The following is a 17,222-nucleotide window of genomic DNA, read 5'->3' on the forward strand; positions in this document are numbered from 1 at the left end:
ATTCACAAACGACAATTCAATTTCTCCCTTTTTGATTTAGGAGCCATGGGTTTAGATTCTTTTGGAAGATGATTTATAAATTTTTTGTATATATTTTATTTGATGAGAAGTTTTTATTGTGTCACCCATTCATCGCTTTCTCTCACTCTCTAATTTTGTCAAGCATGATAATTTATGTTAATCAAGTGGGTGTGATTAATTTGATGATAGAATATCAATCATTTTTTTATACAAATTTTCGTGAAAAATAACAAATGCATGCTTTGAATTATTTTTTAGGTTGAAATGGATCGAAGTACTCATTGGAGCTATACATAGAGCCCACACCTATGCCCCACCTATGCTAGCTATATATATATATATGTATATATATGTTAAAGCTATATATAGAGCCCACACCTATGCTATATATAGCATAGGTGTGGGCTCTATATAGAGCTCCAACAGTACTCAAATTTGCATATTTTGGCTCTACATCATTGCGCAATAATGCTCAAGGCAATAACAGTGGTTATAAGCTCTCTCCCTTTCTAACACCCACCTTCACACATTTTCTTCCGTTGTTGTTCTAAAGGTTTATGGGTGCAAGTAGTGTTTTGTGTTGTGCGGAGTGCGAGAGTGCTTTTGCTATTGAAAACTACTTGAAAGAAGAGCTCTTTTATTGTGCTCCTTGCTCGACAAGTCTTCACAACAAGAGAGCTCGTCACCACCACTATGTAACGGCTTTTAAAATATGTGATGAATGCCTGGATGTAGTCGCTTGGGTAAAATGCATGCGTGGTATTCGGGGGAAGAGTGCAACCTCTTCTATTTTGAACACAATGTGTGTTTTTCTTGCGGTCCAACATTTGTGACAAAGCGGTCACATGCCTTGCATAACGTAATTTATCCAAATAGCTGTCGTTTCATGTTTTAATATTATCTTTTGCTAAATTTTTTGAAATAAAAAATCATATTTTTAAATTTTTTTTCACAAGAAATACAAAGAGAAATACCCAAATTTAAATGATTTTGCGCTAAAGGGGGTGTCGGTAATAACCGCGGTAATACTTACGAGAATAATTGTGGTAATATACATGATAATAAATGCGGTAATGTCTACGATAATATTTGAAGTGCAAAAAATGTCCTCCCGTCCCTCTCTCTCTTCTTTGGCCAGCCCATTTTGAACTGTCTCTCTACAAACCGCAATAAAAGGCCGCGGTAAATGTTTTTAAATTTTCATAGTATTTGGGGGCCCAAAATGCAAGGTAGAAGATTTTCATGTGTTGAGAACTCCATAAACACACTCAAAATTTCTTTTTGATTACAAAGACACTTTCAAAATAATCATCAAAATGTAAATGTTACTAGTAAATCAACACGAAGAATTTTTCATAAATGAGCCATAGCTTCCAATACATAGGGTTTATAGAAGCATAACAAAGCCTTTAGAACTACCTATGCTAGCTATGTAGCACTTTAGAGGTCACTAAGATGTGTTTTAGTGTGATTTTATGTTAATTTTATGAAAATTGGCCAAAATAGCACGTTGTTTTTTTTTGGGCTTAAGTTAGCTTTAAAAATGTTACTCAAACTCACTTTTGGAGACCTGGAATCAATAGCCCAAAGAAATTCCAAGTTTCTTTAAGGTCATAAGCTAGCTTTGTGGATATAGAGCCCTTTAGAACCCCTTTGGCATTTGAAAATGGTTAGTTAAGAGAACACAAATGTGTCCAAGGATCTAAAAGTGTCCTATTACCAATCCAGTGCTAATTGCAAAGCACCAAGAGTGGCCATGAGCTAGAACGTTTGAGTAGAAATGAGCCTATACATATAGTAGTGAATTATGCAATCTCATCACCCACCCCCACCAATCCCTCATAGGAAATTTTGCTTTTCAGGGTGGATTAAGCTATTGTAGTAACAAAATGTAATTTTGGGTTTCAGCTCGGTTTCTTTTTGTTACAATTGAATCTCGTGCAACTATCTCTTTGTAGGCTTCTCCACACTGTAATCAAAGCAGGTATCGATCCATTTTCTTTTCAACTAGCTAACTTACTTCATCAAGCTTGGAAGGGTAATTAGTTGAAGATCGTATTTTACCAGCTTGATCGTGTGTCTTGCTTATGATAATGTGGCTGTTTGAGTTGAAATGAATTTCTAATCATCGTTAGATTCGAGATGTTGCAAAAATTGGAGAGGAATTACTGGTTACGTTCCGGCCATAGCCCTCATATATGACAGAGAGCAAAGACTAGATTCAAGACATTCGTTTTGTTTGACTCATTACAAATATTATTTATAACTTTGTAATTGTGCCTCTTCGTGGTACTCTCTTGTGTGTTCAAATTTATAACTTTGTTAGTGTGGCTCGTCGTGCAGGTGGTACTCTTGAGCGTTCATACTGTGGGCGGAGAAGACATCAATATACATGAGAACAACCCCTCCCCCCTTGCTAGAGCCGTGAAACAGTGTTCGAGAAAAGTGTGTCTCAGCTTACAGTGATGCCGCTTTGAAATTCAAATCTGCCGCTTGAGAGCAAGAGGAAAAGGAAGGTCCCACATAGATTTTGGCAAAAATAGTGTAAAAATATAAATAATTAGCTCGATTTTTCAATATTTTGCTTTTGGAAAACCCATGCTGCTGTGAAATGAAAGAAATGTATTTACAACGAACGCGAAACTGTATACAAATGGAGAGCAATGCTAAAAAAAAACCTAGGTTTTGTGTAATCACACCCTTAAATTTTGAAATTTACCTTTACAAATAAACTTTGGAGGTGGAAAAATCCTACAAGTTTTGGGAGATTTTAGTGTATTCTTTTCGAAATACCTTCAAAATTAAGCCAAAAACCTCTTAGTTTTTGCACTTATAGGTTTTCTGGAAATAAGTTAATTTGTAGCACTCATGGAGAGTGTATCACCAGTGCGCCGTATTTAATAAGCCGTAGCTCCATATTACAATCGGGATTCGGGAGGGACAATATGTGAGGATAAAGTTTCTACATGATCTGTCTCATGTGCTGCTGGCGCGCCTCTGCCTCGGTCAGGGGTGGGAGAAGTGTCCTCCAGACACGATGGTTTCTCCAGACGCTGTCCACATCCTCGATGGGCAGGCCCTTGGTCTCGGGCAGCAAGAAGAAGGCGGCAATGCCCATCACCAGCACCCAGGCGGCGAAGAAGAAGTAGATGGCGAAGCGCATGGCGCACAGCATGGACAGGAAGGCCTGCGCTATCAAAAAGGTGAAGAGCATGTTCACCAGCACCGCCACGCTCTGCCCTGCAGGGCGCGACTCCAGGGGGAAGATCTCGCTTGGGATGAGCCAGCCCATGGGCCCCCACGACCAGGCGAAGCCCGGCACGAAGACGCAGGTGAGCACAATAATCCAGATAGCCACTACTCCTGAGGGCTCCTGCCCTGCCTTCAGCGACGTCCCAAGCAAAACGCCGATGGCCACTTGTGCCACCAACATCTGCACGCTGCCCTCCAGAAGCAGCTTTCTACGGCCCAGCCTGTCGACCAGTGCCACCGACACAAGCGTGGACAGCACGTTGATGCCCCCCGTGATGGCGGCCGAGTAGAGGGCGGCGTCGCTCTTGAAGCCCACTGTCTGGAAAAGCACAGGCGCATAAAACATAATAGCGTTAATGCCTGTCAGCTGCTGGAAGACTTGAAGCGCCACCGTCACTGCCAGCTGAGGCTTATTCTTCTTCCACATGGCTCTCCACGGGCTTTGCACCGCTTGCGAGGCCTGGCTTGCCTGCTTCATGGCATGGAGCTCTGCGTGCACGTCTGGAATGCCGCGGATCTTGCACAGCACTTCATAGGCCTGCTTCTCGGCGGCGTCCTCAACGTCGCCATCGCCGCTGGCTAGCCCTCTCTCGAGGATGCTGTTGGGGGTGTCGCTCAAAGTGAGGCCTGCGAGGAAGATGACGGTGGCGGGGATGCCGGCGAGTCCGAGAGAGAGGCGCCAGCCCCAGGGGTGGATGTTCTGGGTGAAGTAGTTGACGAGGTTGGCGACGAGGATGCCGATGGTGACGGAAAGCTGGAATCCGATGTTCATGGCGCCACGCCAGCGGGCGGGGGCCACTTCTGACAGATACAGTGGCACGGCCTGGTTGGCGAAGCCTACACCGAGTCCCAGCAGCATGCGCCCCACGATGAGCATGGCCACGTGCACAGATGCGAAGTTGAAAATGACGCCCAAAATGAAGAATGCGCCGGCCAGCAAAATGGAGCGGACGCGGCCCTGCTTGCGGGTGACGTGAGCGGCCACCAGAGTGGCAGCCATGGCCGCCAGGTAGAGAGAGGACGTGAAGAGCTGGAGCGTGTGATCGTCGAACTTGCAGTAGTCGCTCTCATGCGCCTGGTTCTTGCGGCGCAGGAGGCGCGGGAAGAAGAGGGTGAGAAAGTCATCCATGGCTGTCACGCCTCCGCTGATGCCGATGTCGTAGCCGAACATGAGCCCCCCGAAGGCAGCCACGACGGCCGTCCATACCACGTGCAATGTCAGCCGCCCTTGGTCATAACGTCCAGCCTCGTCCATGCTCAGCGCTGCCATCACCATCTTAATGGATCTCTGCACTTTGCTTCAGCTGACAATGATCCTCTGCAAAATGAATAGTACCTAGCTTCAATGTTCGCACCATTTTATACAACCTCCAAAAGCATCTGCGCGTGTAGGGAAAATCCACGACGTTGTGGACACGCGCAGTTTTCCATTTTTGAAATATTTACGCGCCTCGCATCCGCGCCAATACTTTTCATCGCCATACTTTTACGCATTTCCAGCTATTTTTCAAGAATTCCCAATATGCAGAAAGCATGTTATGAGAGAGAGAGAGAGAGAGAGAGAGAGAGAACATAAGTTTTTTAGCGTCATAGGAACAAACCTAAGAGAGGAGGAGAAGCTTTTACCATCGTAGGAACAATCTAGAGAGAGAGAGAGACAAGACTAATGTGACCGCTATCGTGCTTTATTGTTGTAATAATTTCAATTCTACCATGTTGGCGTCCTATACTCCTACCCACCACTGTTCAAGAAAAACCATTTTCTTGGCGATGCTTTTGAAGAGCAGAGTAGAAATTTATGAAAGAATCTAGGGTCTCTCTCTAGGATTTATAACTAAAGTTGATGCCCTATTTTTGTACCTTGAAATTAAATCAAGGTCTAATGGAATAACAAACTAGGATTTTTCCATTTTCAATCAGGAAAGTTACACTACAACCGGGATGTCCTCTTAACTGACCATTTTCAAATGCCAAAGGGGTTCCAAATTGCTCTATATCCACAAAGCTAGCTTATGACCTTAAAAAAACTTTGAATTTCTTTGGGCTATGCATTCCACCTCCAGAATTCGGTCTGTGTAACATATAAGAACTTGGAATTTCTTTGGGCTACTGATTCCACCACCAAAAGGGGGTTTGAGTAACATTTTTAAAGCTAACTTGAGCCCCAAACAAAAAAACACCTGCTATTTTGGCCAACTTTCATAAAATTGGCATTAAATCACCCTAAAACACATCTTAATGACCTCTAAAGTGCTACATAGCTAGCATAGGTAGTTCTAAAGGCTTTGTTATGCTTCTATAAAACCTATGTATTGGAAGCTACAACTCATTTATGAAAAATTCTCCGTGATGATTTACTAGTAAAATTCACATTTTGATGATTAGTTTGAAAGCGTCTTTGTAATCAAAAAGCAATTTTGAGTGTGTTTTTGGAGTTCTCAACATGAAAATCTTCTACCTTGCATTTTGGGGTACCTAATACCCCAAACACTATGAAAATTTGAAAACATTTACTGTAGCCTTTTACCGCGGTTTGTGGAGAGATAGTAGTCCAAAATGGGGTGGCCAAAGAAGAGAGAGAGAAAGGGACGGCCGGACGACATTGTTTGCACTTCAAGTATTCCCGCAGACATATTTACCGCATTGATTATCAGGTATATTACCACAATTATTCTCGTAAGTATTACCACGATTATTATCGACACCCTTTGGCGCTAACTTATTCAAATTGGGTTTTTCTCTTTGTTTTTCTTGTGAAAAAAATTAAAAAATATTTTTTTATTTCAAAAAGATTGGCAAAAGATAATATTAAAACATGAAACGACGGCTATTTGAATAAATTAGGTTATGCAAGGCATGTGACCGCTTTGTCACAAATGTTGGGCCGCAAGAAAAACACGCATTGTGTATGAAATAGAAGAGGCTTGCACTCTTTCCCCAAATACCATGCATGCATTTCACCTGATCAGTGACTACATCCATGCATTCATCACATATTTTGAAAGGCTTTATATAGTGGTGGCAACGAGCTCTCTTGCTGTAAAGACATGCTGATCAAGCAACATAATAAAAGAGCTCTTATTTAAAGTAGTTTTCAATGGAGAAAGCACTCTCGCACTCCGCACAACACAAAACACTACTTGCACCCATAAATCTTTAGAACAACAACGAAAGAAAATGTGTGAAGGTAGATGTTAGAAATGGAGAGACCTTATAATCACCGTTATTACCTTGAGCATTATTGTGCAATGATATAGAGCCAAAATATGGAAATTTGAGTGCTATCGGAGCTATATGTAGAGCCCACACCTATGCTATATATAGCATAGGTGTGGGGTCACGTCCTGTCATCGACCACTATTCAAAACATACAAAGAATCCATTATGTTAGAATTTAAAAGTACAAATATAAACGTAACTATCAAACCTAAAGAGCAATGCAAAAACACTTACAAAATTGGCCTCAAATGATGCCCACCCGTCGCTCCCCCAAGTGGTGCGAGCTCCCTGCCTCTAGTCGCGCTTTGGATGTCTCCTTTTGTTGCTCCCACTTGTGAGGATTCTCACGTACTTCTCGCTTTGCATTCTTCCAATCTTCTTTGGCCAGCCAATCTGGTCTGTTCCACCCATGCTTTATTGCTTTTTGTACTTCAGAACGCTTGTGCTTGCAGTATTCGCGCATTCAAACCTTCATCAGGTCTTCATTGAAGCGCTCATCCTGACTTTACACAGGAAACTCGTCATGCAGCATGTTGATTCAGACTCTGTCTTTTAATTCATTTGGCACTTCAGTCCAGGTGTTTAGTATGTAATGTCTAAACATCTAAGAGAAAAGACCGAGCATGCGCGGGATCACCTTCTTGCCTTCGTCATCCAAGATGATGCTGCCGCTGATGTCGACAGAGTACGGCAAGCCATCTCACTTGTGACGCGTGAACTTGGGTGTCTTGGTAGGGGCCTCCAACGGCGTCTCGATGGGGGTACGGCCGTCAGGTGTCTTCATTGGAGTCTGGGCCCCGAAGCGAGGAGTGTCGAGACTGGGGCGACTCCTGGAGGACTAGCTAGTGGTGTGTATCTAGGAACGACCGATAGCCGCACAAAACCTACCATAGATGGTGATGCCCTGGCTGGTGTGGGAGCGGGAAAAGAAGGGAAGGTAAGGAACCTCGTTGAACACAAGGTGGTGTCGAGGCATCAGCGGCGGCATCCTCACAGCAACTGTCATCGCCACCACTAGAGAATCGGTGCCTAGACGAGTATGAAGATCGTCTCATCGACATCAAAGCTTCGGAGTGCCCTGAATGCTCCAAAACAGAGGGAGACGCTGAAGGAGTGGAACAACGTGATGGTGCTCAAGAGCAATGATGCTCCTCGTACCACCTCCTCTGCTAGGGTTGGTCAATTCCTATATTTGTGGGTACGAGAAATCTACACATCCACATCTACATGATAGTGCATGTAGTGGACAAAACCCCTTTGCCTCTTCTCTAGCTGTATCAATTCACAGCATCTTAATATTACTTCATAGCAGATCCTTGTTTGAGGGATTACTTAACACATTACATGTTGTCCTCCAATTTGAGTATCATGCCATTGAAAGCTTTCCAACTTAAGGTCGCATCTGTAGAGAGGAAGAGAGGGATCACTGTTCGCCTAACTCTAATTTTTTCCGTAATCCCGAAGATAGACTTTAACACTATAAGAGACTATTCATATTAGCGACGCTCACACAGCGACGCTAAAAAAAAAAAATTCCCGGCGTCGCTATGAGCGTCGCAAATTTACAAGTAAATTTGCGACGCTCATAGCGACGCCGGCTGGGCTAAAAAAAATAACAGAGAGCGCCCAAAAACTCAGATCTCAGATCTGAGTTTTTCGGCGCCCTCAAGCAAGGAGCAGGTAACACTCTCCCTCTCTCTCTCTCTCTCTCTCTTTCTTCTCCACACACACACACACACACACACACACAAACACACACGAGGAGAGGAAGGAGAGCCAGGTATGCTCCTTCCCTCTCTTCACTCTCATGTTCCCTTCCCCTCTTTCTCTCTCCCTCTCTCTCTCTCTCTCACACACACACACACACATAGTGTTTCTGAGAGAGAGAGAGAGAGAGAGAGAGAGAGAGAGAGAGAGAGAGAGAGAGAGAAAGAGTACAAACATAAACAAAAACGCACACACACATACATAAACAAAGAATGCACACACACATTGAGAGAGGAAAAGAGAGAGAGAGCATGCATAAACAAAAAACACACACATTGAGAGAGGAAAAGAGAGAGAGAACATGCATAAACAAAAAACGCACACATTGAGAGAGGAAAAGAGAGAGAAAACATGCATAAACAAAAAAACGCACACACATTGAGAGAGAAAGAGAGAGAAACTAATTTAACGTCGTAGGAAACTAATTAAAATTAAAAGACCTAAAGATCTAGCCGACGAGGAGTTGAACTCAAGACCTATTATTCAAGAGGGAAATGGAATAACCAATCTATCATACTTGGCATGGGTGATAGAAAGGTTATACCATTTATCTCTTTTTATTGGCACACACATCCACACACGCGCACACACACAAGAAGAAGAGAGTTATAACGTCGTAGGAAACTATCCTAAAAGACGTTAAAGATTAGGTTAGATGTAGACTTACGTTAAATTAGATTGAGGTTTATTTAAGTTAAATTAGATTAGATTTAGGTTTATTTTTAGTTAGATTTACGTTTATTTACGCTAGATTTAGATTTATGTTATATTAGATTAGATTTAGGTCTCCATAGACTGCGATGCCTGCATGAAGCGGGTGAAGAAAGCCCTCAATGGAATATAGGGTATTGCTGCCTTCACTCATGGTGGGCTCCGTCGATCCAAAAGTACTGGTGAAATGTCTTCAGAAGATAGGGAAGAAGGTGGATCTTCAGGGCGGCAAGAGTCACTACATCCCCGACAATGACCATCTAGACAACCTCTAGTCATTCAACAACAACTTCAAAGTTAGTAACAAGAGCAAGAACGGTCCAAAGGGCCAATTGCTGTCGTCAGATGTGGATGGAGATGAGGCAGCGTCACCGCCGGAAGTTAACTCTCACATCTTTAGTGATGAGAATGCCAACTCTTGCCGAGTTATGTGAAAAATTATGAGTTAAATCAGTTTTAAGGTTCTTATAATCCCTGCTAGTTTAGTTCTTTGTTTTTAATATAACATAATTTACGTTAGATTTAGATTTATGTTATATTAGATTAGACTTAGGTTTATTTAGGTTTACCCACACACACACACACACACACACACACACACACACACACACACACACACACACACACACACACACACACACACACAAGAAGAAGAGAGTTTTAACGTTGTAGGAAACTATCCCAAAAGACGTTAAAGATTAGGTTAGATGTAGACTTACGTTAAATTAGATTTAGGTTTATTTTTAGTTAGATTTACGTTTATTTAGATTTACACTTATTTACGTTAGATCGAGTCCACACAAGAATTACTTACGGTTTTGGGTTTAGAGTTAGACGAACAGTGAAATGATATTCTACTGTGAAAAGATGTTAAGATGCTGTGAAGTGCTACAGCTAGAGAAGAGGCAAAGGGGTTTTGTCCACTACATGCAGTATCATGTAGACGTGGGTCTGTAGATTTCTTGTACCCACAAATATAGGTATTGACCAATAAAGACGAGATTATAACCCGGTGGTTCTGATCTCCGTGCACCTCTAGATCGAGGTGTGCGGGGATTGGACATGACTAGAGAATGTGAGGTAGAGAGAGAGAGAGAGAGAGAGAGAGAGAGAGAGAGAGAGAGAGAGAGAGAGAGAGATAAGACGAAGAATGCCAATAGAATATTAAATTTGTTGTCTAGGTTATAAGATTTTTATCCTCATTATGAGTAGTGACGAGGATGTGGGACCGTCCAACCGAAACACCTATCTCTCAACGAGGGTCTTATGTCCTTGTAATCAATGCAAGCATGCTGTGCGACGGACAAGACGTGTTTCTTTGCATCACGTTCGCGAATTTGGCGAGTTCGATCCATCTATTATAGATCGAGTTGTTGCCAATTTTAACTCATCGGACTCTGACGTTGGCCAACAAGCAACAATCTTGCAACCCAATAGACGTGTTCGCAGGCGCTTTGGTCAAGCAGCATATGTGAGGCTACAAGATGTAGCCTCTGACAGCTCGGGGGATGATCATGCAGAGCACATTCCCAACGAGGCAATGTTTGAGCCTGAGATTGATGAAATGATCGAGACGATCATGGATACAGAAAGGCTTATCTATGATGATATGAAAAGTGAAGCCGATACGCCATTGTATAATGGAGCACGTATGTCTAGATTGAAAGCACTCCTGGTTCTTCTCAACATGCAGGCAAAGTTTGGATGGAGTGACACTAGCGTCACAGTGCTTTTCAGGTGATCTATTACAATTAGTTTACTTTAATAAAACTCTAAATGTATAATGATCTGATAGATTTTTTCACGACTTTATCGTATTTTTATGTTGTGTAGATTGCTTAAAGAGCACATACTACCAACTGACAATGTGATGCCAGATTCCCGAGATGAAGCAAGAAAGATTTTGCGAAACTTGGGGATGGATTACAATTCTATCCACGCTTGTCCTAATGACTGCATTCTTTTCAGAGGGGAATACATAGACATGGAGAAGTGTCCGTAATGTGATTCCGAAAGATATCGAGTAGATCTCCACGGGACAAAAATTCCACAAAAGGTTTTGCGACATTTTCCTCTGCTTCCTCGCATCAAGCATTTCTTCGAATGTAAGTCCTTGGCCGCCCTAGCATCATGGCATGAGGAGAATAAATCTTCGGATGGTGTGCTACGAATTCCTGCAGATTGCGCAGCCTGGAAACATATAGATGGAACATGGTCGGATTTTTCCAGGTAAGCTCGAAATTTGCGCTTAGGCCTGGCTATGGATGGCGTAAATCCATTTGGTCAAAGATCAACATCTTACAGTGTATGGCCCGTTGTCATCGTCAACTACAAAATTCCCCCGTGGTTGACTACGAAGAAGGGGCACCTATGGCTAAGCTTGATTGTGCCAGGGCGATATAAAGTGGAGAATATGGATGTGTATCTTCATCCACTATTGGAAGAGCTACAACAATTGTGGATTGGCATAGAGGTGGTGGATATGAGCCGACACACAGGACGACGGAATGCTTTGATCAGAGGCATTCTAATGTGGACCATGCATGACTATCCCGGGCTAACAGAATGCTCAGGTGATCTATTGACACTCCTCACTCAGACACTGTAAATCTTGTTTTTTCCCATAGTTGATCTATTATCATGTGTATACATGCACGGCTTCAAACAAGCGGATACAGAGCATGTGTCACATGTGGACCTAGACTGAATGCACGTAGGGCGCCCTCACTGAAGAAGCAAATCTACGAAGGTCATCAAGCGTATCTTCCAGAGAATCATGTGTTACGCGATGGCTTTTTGGGAAGAGAGCCACCAAGGATGTCTGCACAAGCATGGTTAGAGCAGAAGGAGATGTGCGATGACGGATTGCCTCCAGGGATGAAGAGACTATCTCTATGGTACGAGTTACCATACTGGCCCCGACTCATGATCAATCACTTGCTCGATCCAATGCACATATTCAAGAATGTGGGTAATCTACTATGGGACCATCTGACCGGCAAGAAAGATACTTTGGGAGCCAGAGTTGACCTTAGAAATGTGGACCTTAGTATTGAATCTCTTGAAGGAAAAATTTGCTTTTCTTTTGGTTTAGAAAAAGCTTGTTCTCCCTCAATTCTTGAAAAATCACTTGGAGATGTTGCTTGTGTTCCTCCAAGGACTTGGACTAAATGATGCTATCATCAAAGAACACTCCAGTGAATTTGCGGTACGGTCTAAAGATGTTCTCCATTAGACGATTGAACATGGCTGGTGCATTAGTCAAGCCAAAAGGCATGACTAGATATTCATAAAGACCAAATGTTGTGCAAAACGAGGTCTTTAGGATATCTTCATCCACTATCCTTATTTGATGATAGCCACTTTAAAGGTTAATCATATTGAAGTAGGTAGAGCCTTGTAGGTTATCATATAGATCTTCTACTAGAGGCACATGAAATTTGTTTTTGATAGCGATATGGTTTAGTGCTCGATAGTCCATACACATACGGTATGTACCATCTTCCTTTTGCACTCAAAAGGATGTAGAACAAAAGGGAGAGCTGCTAGGCCTCACCATCCCTTTGTCAACTAAATGTTTGTACTTGCCTCATGATCTCCTCTTGTTGAACTTGGGAAATTTGATAAGGAGGCTTGTTAGGTGGTGAGCTTCTTGGTAGGAGCTCAATTCGATGGTCATCATCCCCTCGTTTTGGAGGTAAGAATTTTATGTGTGTGTGTGTGTGTGTGTGTGTGAGAGAGAGAGAGAGAGAGAGAGAGAGAGAGAGAGAGAGAGAGAGAGAGAGAGAGAGAGAGAGATGTGACTAATGTGACCGCTATCGTGCTTGATTGTTGCAATAATTTCAGTTCTACCATGTTGGCGTCCTATAGTCCTATTCACCACTATTCGGGAAAAACCATTTTTTTGGCCATGTGTTTTAAGACCAAAGTACAAGATGATGCAAGAATCTAGGGTCTCTCTCCAGGATTTATAACTAAAGCTAATGCCCTATTTTTGTACCTTTGAAATAAAATCAAGGTCTAAGGGAATAACAAATCAGATTTTTCCTTTTAGAATCGGAAAATTTACACTACAATCAGGATATATTGTTAGCATTGCTCCTACCTCAAAAGAAGATTGTTACCCCACTTCTTTGTCTGGAATTGATCAACCCAAGAGTAATCTAGAAATTCATATGATGAAAGGTAAAAATCTAGAAAAAGGTGAGAAGTCAAGATGGCAATCTACATGAGGATTAATGAGGGAAACTAGTCTAGCTTGGTGGGCATTGCTATAGAACATGATATGATCACATACCGATATCGACATTGACCATCTATGAGAAAAGAAGTGTGTATCTATTTGATATATAGATATGATGATTGAGATTGATCATGTACTAGTGAGAAAAACATGTAGCTAAACTAAACTTAAGGAAGCATTAAACAAACATGATTTTGATAGGACTGGTTTGGAATAGAGAAGGAAATATATAGTGTGGCATCAATTATTTAGGACTAAAGTAAAGATACAAAAGGCACTACTGTAGTACATTACATGCACTGGCTAGCAATCGTATGCAAAGACTTGTGTCTCTAATTAATATGTGCAGATGTTGATCGACATTGAGTGTATAGTTTTGAAGACAACATGCAAGTAAACCAAACTAAAGGAAGCAATGTGCAAAATTCTAAAACAAGCAATTGGGTAAAGCATCAATGAACTGCAATAAGAAATAAAGTGCTTTAAATAACTTGTAATGATATATAGGTATGTTTTGATTGTCCAAATTGCAGGCTGATATTTGAGGAAAGCTACAAAAAAGCAATGTGATCAATAGTTAAACATTTCACCTTGCAATGAAGGGTCACATACTAAAAATGCAAAGTATGCAGTGCACGTCATGCAGAAGTTCCATTCAAAAGTATGGTGGAAAGTTGGCATTGTGTCTCTTCAGAAATAATAAGAAACAGAAGTCGTGCCCTGCCTTGTATCATTTATGTGTTGCGCAAAGCAAACGCATAGCCATGGGAAATTGGATGCAAATAACGGACCTTGCAGTGTTGGCGAGCTGGAGACGTGCTTGTGCATTCTACTGTTGTGAATATATGTCGTCTCTATTAGACCACAAAACATGCATTAAGATCGATGCTGCATTAGGTCACGTGGAAGAAATGCACAACAGTCAGTTGGTGAGGTGCAAGTAAATTTGAAGACAAAAAGAATACAATGTGCAGTAAACACGAAGATCATTGGATGACTTGAAAAGGAGAAAATACCCAGTGGCAAAAAACATCATTATATTTCAAACACAAAAATTAGGAATCAAGATGTGCATAATTATATCGGAATGAATGGATAATAAGACTTTAATAGTGTGATTAAAAGCGATTGTGTCAAAATAAGAGTTAAGGGCACGAACAAGAAGATGAAAGAGAAGCTTTAAGCGCATAAAAGTAACAGGAGACCCTCCTAGGCGATCATTCAAAAAGACTATAACTAGAAGAATAATTAGAGAATTTAGCATCAAAGGTAATTATGCCATTGACCTCAAAGATTTATCCAATGAGTCGTGAAGGAGCTTGATGAAGGAGTGGTAGAAGAACGGACCTTCAGGATCTACAGAAAACATGTCGTCAACTCAAGGTGTAGGGATTGAGTAACAACTCTACCATGACCTCAAGAAGAAGAAACATTTTTTTTGTTTTTTATTTTTGATTTGGATGCACTTTGATTTTGAATATTATAGCATGCGAAAAAACCCCAAAACACATTTAAGAAAAAGATGCCAAGACTTGCGCAAGAGCCGTGGGGGAAAACCCCATCACCAAGCGACCTCAGCGTGAGCGAGCAATGGTAACAAGTTGCTAGACTACTAGCCAAGGGGGTGGTTAGCGACGGTTGTAGCGACGGATAAACGTCACTTAAGCAAGGGTCAGATGCGTCGCTAGAGACGTCGCTACTGTACGTCGCATATGCCACGACCATAGCATGGCTTTTTGCATCGACTTATCGTCGCTTATGCATCGGTTGTAGCAGCGCCTTTTGCATGGCATGTAGCATTGCTATTAGCATCGTCTGTAGCATGGACTGTAGCATCGCCTTTCGATGCTTATGCCACGCTTGTAGCATCGAATAAAGCATCGATTATTGATGCTTATGCCACGCTTGTAGCATCGACGCATCGTCTCTTATTGGACGTCTCATTTTTTGTTAAAAAATGTGCGTCGCAAGCAACGGTTCAGGAACGTTAAGAAAAAACCGACCATTTTTTATAGCCGCGAGCTTGTAACAGCTCGCGCTGCTATCTTAGCTTGCTCTCTATCTATCTCTAGCTTTCTCTCTCTCTTTTTTTGTTTGTTTAGCTAGTAGTGCTCTCTCTATCTCTCTCTCTCTCTGTCTCTTTTTGTTTAGCTAGTAGTGCTCTCTCTCTCTCTCTCTCTCTCTCTCTCTCTCTCTCTCTCTCTCTCTCTCTCTCTCTCTCTCTCTCTCTTTGACATACACATACATACACATGCTCGCTTTCTTGCGTTAGTGATTGCTTACGGAGTTTTTATTATTTGCAAAAGTTGATTAGATCAGTGCGCAAGGAATTTCAGATAACTACTTCAACGGCAAGGATGAATTATGGTAAACACACATATCCCACTCTTGTTGCTTTGTTATTTGATGCTCAACTAGATTGGGATATTAGAATGCGTAGCGTAGAATCCAAAACTTATGAAGAAACTAGAGAATCATAAGCATGTTAAAAATAGATCATAACATAAAAACAACGCTTCTGGACTTAAAAAACATGGACATCTATTAGGGCTTGCAGAAGCACCCCCCTCGCGGATGGGCACGTTTGCATACTATGGAGCTCGCCAATCGATGAAGGTTGTGAGCTCTCAGCGAGTTGTATCCCTTGGCCACACGGTGCATTGATCAATAAATATTAACAAAAAAACAAAGAAAAATTTTTAGTGTTAGATTTAGTACTTGGTACTTGGTGGTTTGGTACATGGTACATAGAATTTGATGCACCACGTATGTTCTGACTCCTGGTACTTGGTACGTAATATGTATTTTGATTTGGTATGTAGAATTTGATACCTAATAGTTCAAACTCGATACTTTGGTACTTTGTACTTGGTACTCGACTTTGTATGTGATACATAGAATCTGATAGGTATCGTATATTCTCAAATCTGTGCAGAAACTATGGAAATCAAAAGCTTGTTAATATTAGAGTGTGACATAGAAAAAGATTCGTAAACTTAAAAAACGACCCATCGACCAGCCACGTTTTGTTTTTCTTAATGTAAAAACGAATAAACTATGGTGCTAATTTTTGGTGCACTTTTGAAGTACATGGATCAATAAATTAACAAAAAAACAAAGAAAACATTTTAGTGTTAGATTTGGTACTTGGTACTTTGTGGTTTGGTACATGGTACGTAGAATTTGATGCGCCGCGTATGTTCTGATATCTGGTACTTGGTACGTCGCATATATTCTGATTTGGTACGTAGAATTTGATACCTCAAAGTTCAGACCCGATACTTTGGTACTTTGTACTTGGTACCCGACTTTGTACATGATACATAGAATCTGATAAGTATCGTATATTCTCATATCTGTGCAAAAACTATGGAAATCAAAATCTTGTTAATATTAGAGTGTGACATAGAAAAATATTTGTAAACTTGAAAAATGACTCATCGACCAGCCACGTTTTGTTTTTCTTAATGTAAAAACAAATAAACTACGTTTCAACACTAGTTTGGTACCAAAACAAGACACTTAGGTGTCCCTTTATATTAAATGCTACTTGCATTAGACAATGCATTTAAGAAAACCCTCTTAATGTGATCAAACATGTCAACTAGGGGATCTTTTAAAAATATAATCTTGCATTTTGGAAGCTATCATGGTCAAGAATTACACTCATCAAGTGGACCCTTGTAAGACTACGGTTGATGTTTTCCTTACATTGACTTTACAAGCTAAAATAAAAATGAATAGACCTTGTACAAAATTATGACAAAAGTTTGATATTGACATTTTGAGACAAACACATTAAAGTCCTCAAACTTTGCACGTAGATCAACTAGAATTGTTAAAAGACATGCTATGGAAACAGTTGGAGCACCTAGAACCTTGGTTTCAATGTGCTTATACAGGACTTAAAATTTTCAAGAGATTTTGCACGACAAAAAAATCAAGATTGGGTTCAAGCAACAAGATTTAATTGAGTTAGGGATCCAAAAAAATATCTACTCTCGTGGTT

At 41.2% G+C, this 17,222-nt stretch overlaps 1 pseudogene; it reads right to left on the bottom strand.

The window, feature by feature from the left end:
- Positions 1–2,665: 2,665 nt before the first annotated feature.
- On the bottom strand, positions 2,666–4,558 carry LOC147464449 (sugar transport protein MST4 pseudogene; annotated as a pseudogene).
- Between the last annotated feature and the right edge of the window lie 12,664 nt (positions 4,559–17,222).

Source organism: Adiantum capillus-veneris, chromosome 1, assembly GCF_014529385.1.
Source record: "Adiantum capillus-veneris isolate H3 chromosome 1, ASM1452938v2, whole genome shotgun sequence".
NCBI classification, from domain to species: Eukaryota; Viridiplantae; Streptophyta; class Polypodiopsida; order Polypodiales; family Pteridaceae; genus Adiantum; species Adiantum capillus-veneris.